General features: G+C 41.7%; 1 protein-coding gene across 4 annotated transcripts in view; it reads right to left on the bottom strand.

Annotated features, from left to right (window-relative positions):
• The window catches only part of l1cama (L1 cell adhesion molecule, paralog a), a 56,339-nt gene extending 48,567 nt beyond the window's left edge, over nucleotides 1-7,772 (bottom strand). For 3 of the 4 annotated variants that reach the window (XM_017487843.3, XM_017487845.3, XM_017487846.3), the window contains exon 1: nucleotides 7,616-7,772. The gene's annotated coding sequence lies outside the window, so the exon portion shown is untranslated. Of the gene's footprint in view, nucleotides 1-5,561; nucleotides 6,168-7,615 lie in introns of those variants that run through there. The other variant, XM_047160271.2, reaches the window with a different exon arrangement.
• Between the last annotated feature and the right edge of the window lie 5,569 nt (nucleotides 7,773-13,341).

The raw sequence follows: 13,341 nt of genomic DNA, 5'->3' as shown, positions 1-13,341 counted from the left end.
GCTCAGGGCACCGCGTACCACACAATTTTCACAATGCGTGTACCTGCCAATCCCGCAACAGAGCACACTCTCACACCTTCCTATCATTCGTACGGTGTTCGCACAGCAAGTTTATCTGAACATGCATTTAGATCTCATCCTGGGGATTAACGTAGGAACCACGCAAACATCCGTTCCACACTAATTTGGATCACGGTCAATCAATCAGTCAATCAATTCTCACATAGGAATATGACCAAATCTGAAGTGCCATGCAGAGTTAGGCCAAGGTTATCCATTTTGTATCATCTTGACAGATTCTGTCCAACTCTCCTCCTACATTTCTAGTTAAGCCACCCACTTGTACACATTTTTATCCCAAGCCAAGATATTCATCCACCCCAGGAACACGTTACACACACATGATTCATTATTCCAGTTTGGCAGTGGGACGTGTACTAGCTCCTGTGTGTGAAAAAAAAAAAAGACATCAAAATGTTTCGTGAATCATAAAACAAAACAAAATAAAGGTCATGTAAATGTATCACAGTAAAATGCAGTATTTTTAATAGATTTGAATTTTATAGATATGTTTTAGCATTCTACAGAGTGTCCCAAAAGTCTCCATACTGTACATATTGTACAGATAGCCTTCGACAAAAGACTAAAACACTAATACAAAACACTAATGCTAGGTATCCTTCATGAACCAGAGTTATTGTTTATACTAAACAATGAAATGTCAAAGAATTATACTCTCTTTGGCTCCGAATGTTAACTAATAATTTCTCCTCGGTGTGTTGTCAAGAAATTAAGCATGTTTTAATATAGTGGGGCGGCTGTGGATCAGGTGGTAGAGCGGGTCGTCCACTAATCGTAGGGTGGGTGGTTCGATTCCCGGCCCACATGACTCCACATGCCGAAGTGTCCTTGGGCAAGACACTGATCCCCAAGTTGCTCCCAATGGCAAGTTAGCACCTTGCATGTCAGCTCTGCTACCATTGGTGTGAATGGGTGAATGAGAATCAGTGTAAAGCGCTTTGGACCACTAAGGTTAAAAAAAATAATAATAAAGCACTATATAAGTGCATACCACTTACCATCAGTTCTTTAGAAATGAACCATACTTAATCTTGACCTGAAAGAGAACTAGCTGCAAATAACCACAGTGATTTTGGTGTGCAAAAGGGATCCGGTTCTCTTTTTGGATATTTTCCATCCTAGACCAGATGTTGTTCACACTACAATGTCTTTAGAATTCAACAGCTGTGTATCAATTAATTATTAATAGTGTCATTCAAAATGCTTACTCTAAATGATGCTATAGTTTGTCTGTTGATGGAAAAAAAATAGGAGAGGGTACACACAGAGTTCATATGAAATGCAGGAATCTGTGAAAACACGAAAGTTGAAAGTACCCCTGGATTATGGTTCTGCAGTTCAAGTGGTTTTAATTGTCATTTCGACCATAAACAGCTGGTACAGTACACAGTGAAACAAAACAACGTTCCTCCAAGACCACGGTGCTACATAAAACAACACACTAAACACATGAGACGACAAAGAACTCAATAAGATCTACAAACGTCCTACACAAAGTGCACGTGAAGACGTGTGCCAACACAGGACAGTACAATACTACTAAAACAGGACAATAGGCACAGTAAGTGACAGTGCAGCGCCGAACAGTACACAGTTTTAGTGTGGAAGTGTCTGATATAACAGGTAGTGCAAAAAAATAGGTGCCGAAGAGTAACAATATAATTGTAAAATGGAATAAATGTAAACATAACATGCTATGACTTATTCTTCAGCAGATTAGCTTATACCAAATATGGACATAGCAGTGATCGTGGTAGCAGCCAGGTAAAGTGTAGGATAATCTCAGTTCTGCAGTGAGGATTCTCTCAAAATTTGTTGCAGACGCATCCAAACCAACTCATCCGTCACGCCATAGGTGACTTGCGACAGTCATCTAAGTGTTGATACAGTAATACATAGTACTGTACATGCATACACAACATACCATACAATTGTAATAAACAGCAAGCTTCATGTTCTTTAAAATATGAACCATGCTGGAATCATGCTGTTTTCACAAGACACAAATGAACCAGAAACAAACCCACAAACGGTTCAACTTTGTGGAACTTTTTTTCCCCCAAGGAGTCCATTTGTCGTGTGCACATAGGCACAAAAAATTCTGAGTCCCAAAACGATATGAAATGCTGACATAGACCAACTGTGAAACACTTATAGAAGCTTTGCCTGCTACGTAGCCTCCGTCACACTAGCTAGCAAAAAGTAAGTCTTGATTTCTGCAACAGACAAGATTTTAATCAGTCAGCATATTGATTTTCTTTATTTCTCCATTCAATAGTGAGTCAGTCATGAATTTGAGAACACTGCAATCCTCTTTAGGAACTGTTCACAAACAGAAATCTTTGCTGCTAATATAAAAGTTTTAGCCACATAGCAGCTCTGGTGTGTCAGACACAAACGCATTTTGATACAAATTTCATATAGTTTTTTTTTTTTCTATGGCTATCAAAAACACGTTACAAGTAGGGAATAAAACCTGGAGAGGTCGCTGGTATAGAAAAATAATTCGTGATTTCCCGAAGTGGTTTTGTCCGGGAAACAAGTTAGTTCCTGTTATCATTTACGTTATAGCAGCTATAAAGCTAGAAAGTCGTTCCCTCGCTTCCTCTTGAAATTAATAATACAACCCCAATTCCGAAAAAGTTGGGACAGTATGGAAAATAAAAAATGAATTTAAAAAAGAGTCATTTGATCATTCAATTCAAACTGTACTATATTGAAAACACATTATTTGATGTTTTACTTATTTATTTATTTATTTATTTAATTTTTAAATTCGCACTCATTTCAAATCTGATGATTGCATCACACTCCAAAAAAGTTGAGACAGTCGACTGTTTATCATTGCGTAACATCAGCTTTTCTTTTAATAACACTTATGAAGTGTTTGGACGCTGAGTGAAGACACCAGTTGGTTAAGTTTAGCAAGTGGAATTTTCCCCAATTCATCTATTATGCATTTCTTCAGCTGAGCAACTGTACGGGGCGTTCACTGCCTTATTTTGCGCTTCATAATGCGCCACACATTCTCAGTCGGAGACAGGTTGTATGCGCTTGTAATCCAGGCAGAATGTGGTTTGGCGTTGTCCTGCTCTGGATAGCAGCAGATGTTGCTCAAAAATGTGTACATATATCTTTCTGCATTAATGGCACCCTCATATATGTGCAAGTTACCCACGCCATGGGCACTGACACGCCCCCATACCATGACAGACGCTGGCTTTTGGACCTGACCCCGATAACAGCTTGGATGGTCCTTCTCCTCTTTGGCCCGGAGAACACGACGGCTGTTTTGTCCAAAAACTATTTGAAATGTCGACTCATCGGACCACAAAACACGATTCCACTGTGCTCCTGTCCATCTCAGATGAGACCGAGCCCAGAGAAGTGGTCGGAGTTTCTAGACAGTGTTGATGTATGGCTTCTGCTTTGCATAGTAAAGCCTCAGGATATCCATTACAGACCCATGACTGTTTTTAAGACAGTGACGTCTGAGGGATCGGAGATCACGCGCCTTCAGAAGTGGTTTTCAGCCTCGCCCTTTACGCACAGATATTTGACCAGATTCCTTGAATCTTTTAATTATATTGTGCACTGTAGAAGGTGAAATGCCCCAAATCCTACCGATTTGTCTTTAGGGAATGTTGTTGTCAAAGTGTTGGATTATTCGACCCATCCTCGCTCTTGTAGAACTAGTCCTTTTATGGAGGCTCATTATTATATACTCTGATTAGACGACTGCCTCACATGTTTCACATCACCTTCTTATTTCAACTTGTCACATCGCTATTAGTCCCATCCCAACGTTTTTTGGAACGTGTTGCATGCATCAATTTCAAAATAAACGTTTATCTTCAAAAAACTATGCAGTTGATTGGGTAAAACATCACATACCTTGTCTTTATACATTTTTTGTTTAAATACAAGTCAAAGTACATTTACACATCACTCCTCTTTGTTCTTATTAGCATTTTTCCATACTGTCCCAGCTTTTTCGGGATTGGGGTTGTACAGAAAAACAATCCAGACTTTTGTGCTACAGATAAACCACAAAACACAAAGCCATCCATTATGGAGAAGTTTCCATGGCGGAAAACTTAAGGTTACAGCTTTACATCTGACTGTTACAAAACACTGACACTGGAGACTCCTTCCATAATTGTTAATGGTAACTGTCACAGACGTCTTACCTACGTGTCTGTCTTTGTTAAACAAAACATTTTTAATGGGTTTTTTTTTTTTTAATGGTTTTTGCATGTTTTTTTGTTTTTTTAAAAAAACAACAACAACAATGTTTTTTTTATGTGGCATGTCCACGATACAGAGTGAAACGATAATGTAACAAATAACTTTACAGCATTAGAAGTTATTTGAATTACAGCTGGCACTACTATCTGAGCTGCTGTTATAGAAAATTAATCAACACCTTCTGATCTGATCAGATTTGAGAATCCAAGAGCGCTTTGGTTTAAAAAAAAAAAAAAAAAAAAAAAAAACCAAGCTTCAAATATGTGCATCAAAAATACTTTCCCTCCCTACTACTACATACAACATGAGTTGTTCTGTTTATAGCTGGGGAAATGTTTTGATCTATTTCAGAAAATAATAATGACACACTGCTTCACAATAGTCCAGTCATCACATAACAGTACTCCAGTTCATCACCGAAGACACATGGATTCCAGCTTTCATCCAGTAATGTTCCAGTCAAGACAAGAGTGAGTGATAGAGATAGAAGACAAGGATGACTCACTACGCCCTCAATGAACAAAGAGATCATTTCATTTCGTTCAGCGGAAGAAGGAAATGGGGGTCATGGAAATGAAATGACACAGGAGATAGACGCAAGGATTTCTTGACTTTTCTGCTGCTCTCTAGACCCTGTCCTTAATTTGTTGCTTCTGGCAGCTGGTCGCACATGATTCGAGAGTTAGTGTCATTTAGGGGGTCATATTGTCATTTAGGGCGGTCTAGCGTTTTTGAGATCTCAGCAAAGAAGTGTTCATTAGTCTGCGGAAAAGTCTCTTGGATCCGAGTTCAAGCAGGCTTTTAGAAAACTGACTCATTTTGATTTGCAGCCAAAACGTTATTTTTGCTTTGAGTGAATTTGGACCCTGTGACAGACTCGAAACGAGCGTCGTTTCGATTCATTTCATTAGCATATCTGGCAAGGGCATTTAAGATTTCCAGCATTATGGACGTTCTTGATGGATTGGCTTGATTTTCATGGTCTTTGTCTGCGCAGTTCATTCTCAAACAAGCCATTAGTTTGATTGAGATCGAATGCCAGATGAGACGGTGGAGAAAAAAAAAAAAAAAAAGAAAAGAAAATAAAAAGGACATTCATATCTGTGGGAGAAAAGACATTAAGAAGGAAAATAATGCACTGAAGGCTCGACTGATGATCAGTACTTATACTAATGCAGGTGTATTAAGACTGACATTTAGGACGAGGCTACAAATTCTTTCAAAGTTCTGACCTTTTCCCCTTGGTAAAGGCTTCCGACAAGCTTTTAAGCCCGCGTTCGTGTCCCATCTTCTTTCCATTCCAGGATTCCCAGAATCGGTCGAACGCACATCTTACACCTTTTAGCCGTGACTCCAATTTGTCTCAGACATCCTGTGCTTTTACTTCAGCACAATACCTTCTCCTCGTCCCCCGTGTCGTCCTGTCCTCTTCATTACCTGCGGGCCCATCTGCCCTGCTACAGTCATCTCACTCCCATCTGCACAGTGTAATTCACACCACCGCCATTACAAATGTGTTTGGCTAACACTCCTGAGTCTCAATCTGAGCTGCTGTAGCAATATCTCCTCTCTGTGCATGGATGATTAAAGCAGGACGTCGGATAGGATTTTTCTCTCCAGCATATGTGTAGATGCTCATGCCTGGATGGTAATGGTGGCCCTCTGGCAATAACAGGTGGCTGCTCTGGAGGCTTTCATGCCACGCCACGTCTCCCTCGAATTCCTCTGGAATGGACAGATTGAGAGCAGATGCTGTCGCTTCACTCAAACACTGTTTTCTGCCACTCCTGCGTGCGATAGCGATTTAACATGGGAGTGTCACACTTGTTCTGGAAGGGAGACACTAAATCTGGTCTTTTTTTTTTATTCTACCCCTACCGCTGGTATCCTTTTAAATCATTCACCCCCCATCTCACGTCAGACGATGGATTCAAGTGCGCATATATTAACAGCCTGAGGAGTGGCCTCGCTTGTCAAACGTGACCCCGCCCTGCCTCTTTCGCCGTCTGTTTCGCCCACGGCTCAAGTAAAGCCCATTGCTCAGGGGACAGATAACATTTTGCCTCACAACTAGACGATGCTTTTATCCCACAGGTAAAGGGATGGAAAAATCCTTGAAAAATATTCTAAAAATCAGCAGATGTGTAATGTGCGTGCAGATGTGCAAGGCCTCCAAATATATCCTTAGTCTGTAGTAAGCCTTATTGATTATAGGATGATGTGCATGTATCTTTGTCAGACTTCACGGGAAGCAACAGGAATTTCTTTGCTCATGTCATTGAAATCTAGCAAGCTGTGAGCACAGAAATAACACCACCATGTGCTGTATCCATATCCCAGTTTACAGCATGGATTATTAGCAACCTGAGCACTCGATAGAAGACCCACCCAGGATCTCGCACGCTGGAGCTCTGCCAGGTGAGTGACGCGCTGCTGGAAATGTAGAAACGAATGCCAGCCCACCCCAGTACATCCGTATCTCTCTCTCCTTTAGTGCACACTGCACACACCCTGGACCTGCACGGCGCTGCGGCAGATAGGAGCTCCAGTGACTCGAGACCAACAAGCCAGGATGCCCCAAGAGTGTGGAGCGATCATTATCGATGGTTAACACAATTAGCAAGAGAGTAGGGGGTGGGAAAGAAGGAAGGCGGGATGATGAATGAACAGACAGACAGCAGAGACAGGCAGAGAAAGAAGTCTCCCAAAACACCCAATAAAAGGAAAACTAAACCCTGATGAAAATACAGAATGATGAAAATAACACTATCGCATGATAAGGAATAATTTAGCCATTGCCTCATTGGTCAGTGTTATTCCTAATCACGAAATCACAAAATCAGGCTTACGAGTATGAATATTTGTTCATATACAGGTTATTAATGATGAACCCTGTTGCATGCAGACGTCCCATGAGATCCAGGTTTAAGAAAATCCCCATGTTTCTGTCAACTAAAAAAATAATAATAATAATAATAAAATTCTCAGAAGTTGACTGTTCTTTCAGTGAAAACACATCAGCTACTTTTGATACCGTGGGAAGACTTCATTATTCGCATGGCATGCAAATCCTTCATTAGGCATTTGCCTTGGAAATCTAAACTCACAGCCTCCTTTACTACCAGCAAGCATCGACATTTCAATCTAATAAGTCATTTTAAGTACATTTCTAAATGGATTGGTGCTGCTTTGATGAACACATGACATACTGACATAAATGATGACATATTTACATCTATAAAATTCTATTGCTCTGAACAGCTCTCGGTAAAAACACGCCTCTTACCGTGACACACGATCTTTCCTTATTTGATATTTTCCCTCTCTTCCGTGAGGTGAAGTCTTGTGCGTCTTCCTCTCTAGCAAATAGATGGTGGCCTCTGTGCGCTGATGCTGCAGTGCTAGAAAAAAAAAATACATTCTCTCACACACACACACACACACACACACACACACCCTCTCAGACTCGCTCGTTCTCTCCCTCCCTGCGTCTGATTCGCTGCTGGCTGGAGGTGACATCACCCTTTCTCTCCAGCTCCCTGCCTCTCCCTACCGCCCTCGTCTCCTCCTTCCTTCCTACCTTCCATCCCTCTCCTCTCGGGTTTTGGACCATTCCTTTATTGTCTTTATTGCCCTGCACAGTACTGGCCTGATCAGGTTGATAAAGGCGAAATCCAATGAAGCGGAGAGATGATGGCATGATATTTTTGCAGCAGAAAGCCATAGTGCCATAAAGACACGGGATACGGGCTTTGCTAATTAATGCATAATTATGCCACATCTGCAGAGCTGCACTGGAAAGCTTTTAATGTTTATCATTAAATCTCTTTGGCAGTGGAAAGGAGGATGATGAATTAGGTCTGGTGAGTGGAGAGAGGAGAAGGAAGAGAGGGAGACAAGGGACGAGAAACATTTGCACCCATTCGGGAATAACACCACAAAGTGAAATATTTTTCCTGACTAGGAGTTTGTCAAATGATTAGTGCTCAAGTGAAGGAGAATGAATCACTAGGAAACCCTTTTAGTCATCTACTTCAATGTTTCCCACAAAGCCTCTTGCTGTAAATACTGTACAGCGTTCTCGATGAACAGATCTAGAGACATTGCAGTGGATGTCTATAGTAAAGGTCACGCCGCATGTCTGTGAATCGACATTTACCGAGCTGATCTCTTCGTACCATCTCAAGATTATCTTTCGTGATCGCTGTTCAACCCCAAAGTCCGACCCGAATACCACCACATGAAGAGGGTCGAGTCAGGCCAGACTACCTGCTCCTGCAAACATATTGTAAACACACACACAACCCATGACTGTATTCAGAAACAAACCCCAGCTTCCGTTTGCCCAGTATGAGCTTAGGAAATGTTTTCGTGCTGCGTGATTCACAAGCTGCACCTCAAGCCCTGAGAACTAAGCTGGAACAACAAAAGCCTATGCAAATTGCAGTGGGATTTGAATAAACAATTTGCAAAGGTAACCATAGGTAACCTCGGACGATCAAAACCAAAAATCGGTCTATGGTGAAGATGAAAAGCTTTCTTACAGCGCTGGGACATTTCACTGTGTGGATCACTCTGCTCGTCTGTCTTCTCCACGTGCAATCCCACTTCCTAGTAGGAAACCGTTACTACAGCAGAGTTAGCGACGACATCGACACACATGGCAAACGATAGTTTAGGAATGTAACTTTTAACTTAAAATATAAAAGCTTATAAAGAGTGTGAGCGTGGTTTCTTCCAGATCTGTTATCGCTAGCGGAGCAAAAATAAACAGAACGTTTAGACGTGCGTCCAAAATGTCATTTATTCAATATCCATTTCTTGTTGTAGAAAAGCAATATCGCACTCACAATCATGTGCGAGTAGCTACAGCACCCAGGCTGCATGATCGTGTCTATGGCGAATCACAGCCATTTCAAATGTTTATAAAATCATCGAAACTTTTAAAACATTTATACTGCGGATTCTAAATAATCCTAATACGTTGAAAATGGAAACTGAAGGCTTATTTCTGTGGCATCGAACATTTATCGGATCCAATTTGGAAATGCCAAAATCAGCCTACAGTGCATGTCTTTGGACTGGGGGAGGAAACCAGAGTACCTGGAGGAAACCCCTGAAGCATGGGAAGAACATGCAAATTTTGCCCACATGGGGCGGAGGCAGGATTCGAACCCCCAAGCCTGGAGGTGTGAGGTAAACATACTAACCACAAAGCCACCATGCCCCACTAAGTAGAATACAAATATAATATAAAATGCAATATGTGCAACATTTATAAAACTAAAATAAATACGATAAAAGTAATATATATTATAAGATAAATTAGCATGTTGGAGGTTCGACTCCTGCCTCCGCCCTGTGTGCAAGGAGATGCACGTCCTCCCCGTGCTTCGGCGGTTTCCTCCGGTTTCCTCCCACAGTCCAAAGACGTGTGTCATAGGCTGATTGGCATTTCCAAATTTTCCATAGTGTGTGAATGTGTTTGCGATTGTGCCCTGCCATTGATGGGCACCTTGTCCAGGGTGTCCCCTGCCTTGTGCCCCGAGTTCCCTGGGACAGGCTCCAGTCTCCCCACCACTCTGTGTAGGATAAGCAGTATGAAAAATGGATGGATGGATAAAATAAAATGTAAAAAAAAAATAATTAATTTAAAAATAAATGTAAAAAATCCACCCAAAATAGCCCACAGAAGTAGTTGTATTTCTTCTTCAAAAACCAAGGAAGAGGTTTTCCCCCAGTATTAAAACTAGGACATCTCCCTCTAGAGCAGCAGTATTTAACCACTTCTGGCAGATCACATTCAGACATTAGATAACAAACTCCTGCGAACAAGTGAGCTCGGTAACATCTACAAAACTAAATCCAGTGTCTTTCACCGTGCGTTCTTTCTAAGTCACTGATGTATGATGACGCAATGTCAACATCAGTGATGGAATGAGGCCTGAGGCTTTGCTCAGCTGCTGTCATTATCCGTCAATTACACACAGACTAACACTCTGTCTGACTGACCAAACGACCTTGTTTCTACTTAAATTAATTAGCATCCTGAGAACGGCAACAAACAAGCCAGACCCTCCAGATCCAGCAGTGACTTCCTGTCATCTGAATGAGTCTCACAGAAAAAGACAGCATTTGAGCTCTGGCTTTGGGTTTATTTCTGGCTTCTCTCACTCTCTCTCACACACACAATCAGATTCTGTTCAGTCTGTAGTAGAGTGGAATCTTCACTATCCAAAGTAGGACAGGGTGCGATGTTAGTGTGGGTCTCTTGAGGCTGCACATTATCATGCGCCAGCACAGGAAGCGAGGATAGACATGGAGAAAGATGAAGAAAAGAACAGCAGGAATGATTTATAGCGCCCTTGCTAGGCTTTGATCCATCTACATGCCAAGCTAATTTATTAGGTTTGACGTCATTAAGACTCCCAGTGATGATGTGTGAAGTAAGATCTCAGAGCCCAAGAAATTGCTGATTAATTGCTGATTCTATCCGTGTGCGAGTGCAGAGAGTGGATAGAAATATCAGTCCATCGAGCAGGGGCGTTTTCGAACCGGGGGGAGGCTGAAATACTAGGGGGGATTCAGCTCCCCCAAAAAGCTTTTTGCTCCCCCAAAAAGATTTGTTTTTAAATAAAGCACTTAAATGCTCATTTCGAATGACTTCTGGGGACGGAATATACTAATCAGTGTGGTTGTAAGTGGGTATTTGCAGTGACAGAAGGTTGCGGATACTCAGACTGGGAAGGGGAGATTATAAATACTCGGGTCAAAGAGACGGACTATAATATAACTAGAACAAAAACTACTACATACCATAAACCGCATAATATAATTCATTTAATAAAGGACAAACAAATGACAATACACCATGTTGAAGGACATTAGACCTGGGCAGAGCCTGGTGAGGGTACTTAATTGAAGGTCCTAAAAACATGTCTTCTTTGATCGTTTGCTGAGACAAACCGCTCACAAATTCCTGCTCTATTTAAACTTCTCCTGCTGGATGTGGCAGATCGCAGTGCTGTTTAGACGGGTGTGCAACTTTATGCGTCTTAGCCAAGTCTTCAATCTTCTTAGAGAATGGAAACTCCTTTCTGTTTCTGCACAGGAAGAAGGAACGTCCAAAAGCAGCCTCGCCAGCGTCTCTACCTGGCCGAGGAGACTGCGGACCTCTGCCAGCTGATTTTTCAGTATGTTGGCAGCCTCAAGAGTGGTACTGTAGTCATAATGAAGCTCGAACACTGGCAACTGTACCTCCAGTGAATGCCGATCAAGCTCTGGGTATTGGCTTTCCAGTCAGGAGCACCCTCTCTAAATCATCCAGGACTTGCAGGCTATTCTGTTCAAAGCGCTTGGTTAGCTGCATGTCCACAGTATCCAGCATTTTATAGAAGTCAGGGCGATAATGCTCTTCAGTGGACGCTGGGACAAATGCTGCTGCGTTCCCTGTGAAGCGCTTGGGTGGCTTTCTGACATGCGGCACCTTGCAGAGACAGACAGTTGGCTCTCGTCAAGCTTGGCAACAGGCAAACGGTTCAGTGAGCCTGAGCTACTCAAGTCTGACCCCTGAGCTTATTATAGTGAAAGTTAGTTTTTTTTTTTTATTATTGAATTATGTTTCTAAAAGTTGCAGAAAGGATTCATTTGGAGACTGTCCAACTCAGAAATGCTCGGAGACAGGCAGGCAATGCGAAATTAAATGTGAGATTAAGAAAATCTACATTTTGAAATGGAGGGAAGGATGTCCCTCCCATGTAGAACAGCTCCTACACCCATGCCACCGGTTACGGAGTGATAATCGACTTTTGGAGACGGGATTAAATGTAAATCTGTGACACAATACATTGCACTAGCAATGCAGAATAATCATGTTCTGTTCTTCTGCCCAGTGAAGACGACACTGCTGACAACCTATGATATTATGTGGACGTTGTGATCCATTTCCTGTCTTGTATTATCTTAATACACTTTTATTACCCAGGTGTCATTTTGAACATTATCTCCGCTATTACTTACAGAGACTAACCTGAATAGACGCTGATTAAAAGATCTGAATAAATAAATTATTATTCACGCACGATTCATGAAAATTTGTCTCCAAATCACTAAATGGTTCCAAGTTACCGACTCGTGGTTCTCTGCCTCATGATTGAAAATGTATCAGCAGATCATAATCAGTTAAGTGCTGCATCCGCATTTCCCTCTGGCGGAGCTGCTGGTGGATTCCTTTGGGAAACCATAAACAGTGTTTTGAAAATGACCAATATGGTCTTTCTCAACTGCAACGTCCGTGTGTAGCGGCAGACTCTCAGCTGAACAGGACGTGGTTCGATAATGTGCTGTCTTCAATCACATGCATTTTTCCAGTTAAGATCGAGAATAAAAAGAACTATCGTTCGAAAAGGTTTAAAAACTTCCGAAGCGCTAATCCAATCTGTATGCGTTCCCGTAAAGTGGAGATTCTCAGTGGCGTCATGTGTGTCTCAGATGGACATTCAGAGGCTCCGTAGTGAACGTGGTTACGTCATCACGTTCCGCAGCATTGATCCGTCGAAGAAACCCATGCAGTTTGTTCGTCTGAGCCGAACAGGAACGGTTGTTGATGCTTAGGCCGACTCCCTGTGCTCAGATTGTGCCCAACATTCAACATAGCTGGTTCAAAGAACCAAACCCTATCAACGTGCTTCTTTGGAAATTTGAACAAACACAAAGTGAAAAGTAGGTGCGTATCTGTCTTGATGGCAGGAGCTTCCAGTACAGACATGGCAATAAAAACAAATAAAATGCAATAATAAAAATATAGGCAATGAAATGAAAAAATAAAACACAGAAAAAGACACAAGACAGAATGAAAGCCTATTTACAGAGGATAGATTTGCATGCATCTGTATAGAAGTGGAATGAATGTACAGTAGATATAAATATAAATGGATTATATATTGGCACATGGCTATATTGGACCATGAAGTGTTCCACTTGGCAGTTGGCGGAAGATCGCCTGACGGAAGA

This window comes from Ictalurus punctatus, chromosome 15, assembly GCF_001660625.3.
Source record: "Ictalurus punctatus breed USDA103 chromosome 15, Coco_2.0, whole genome shotgun sequence".
NCBI lineage: Eukaryota > Metazoa > Chordata > Actinopteri > Siluriformes > Ictaluridae > Ictalurus > Ictalurus punctatus.
Note: the sequence above shows the minus strand (reverse complement) of the source record. Positions and strands in the feature narration are given on the sequence as shown.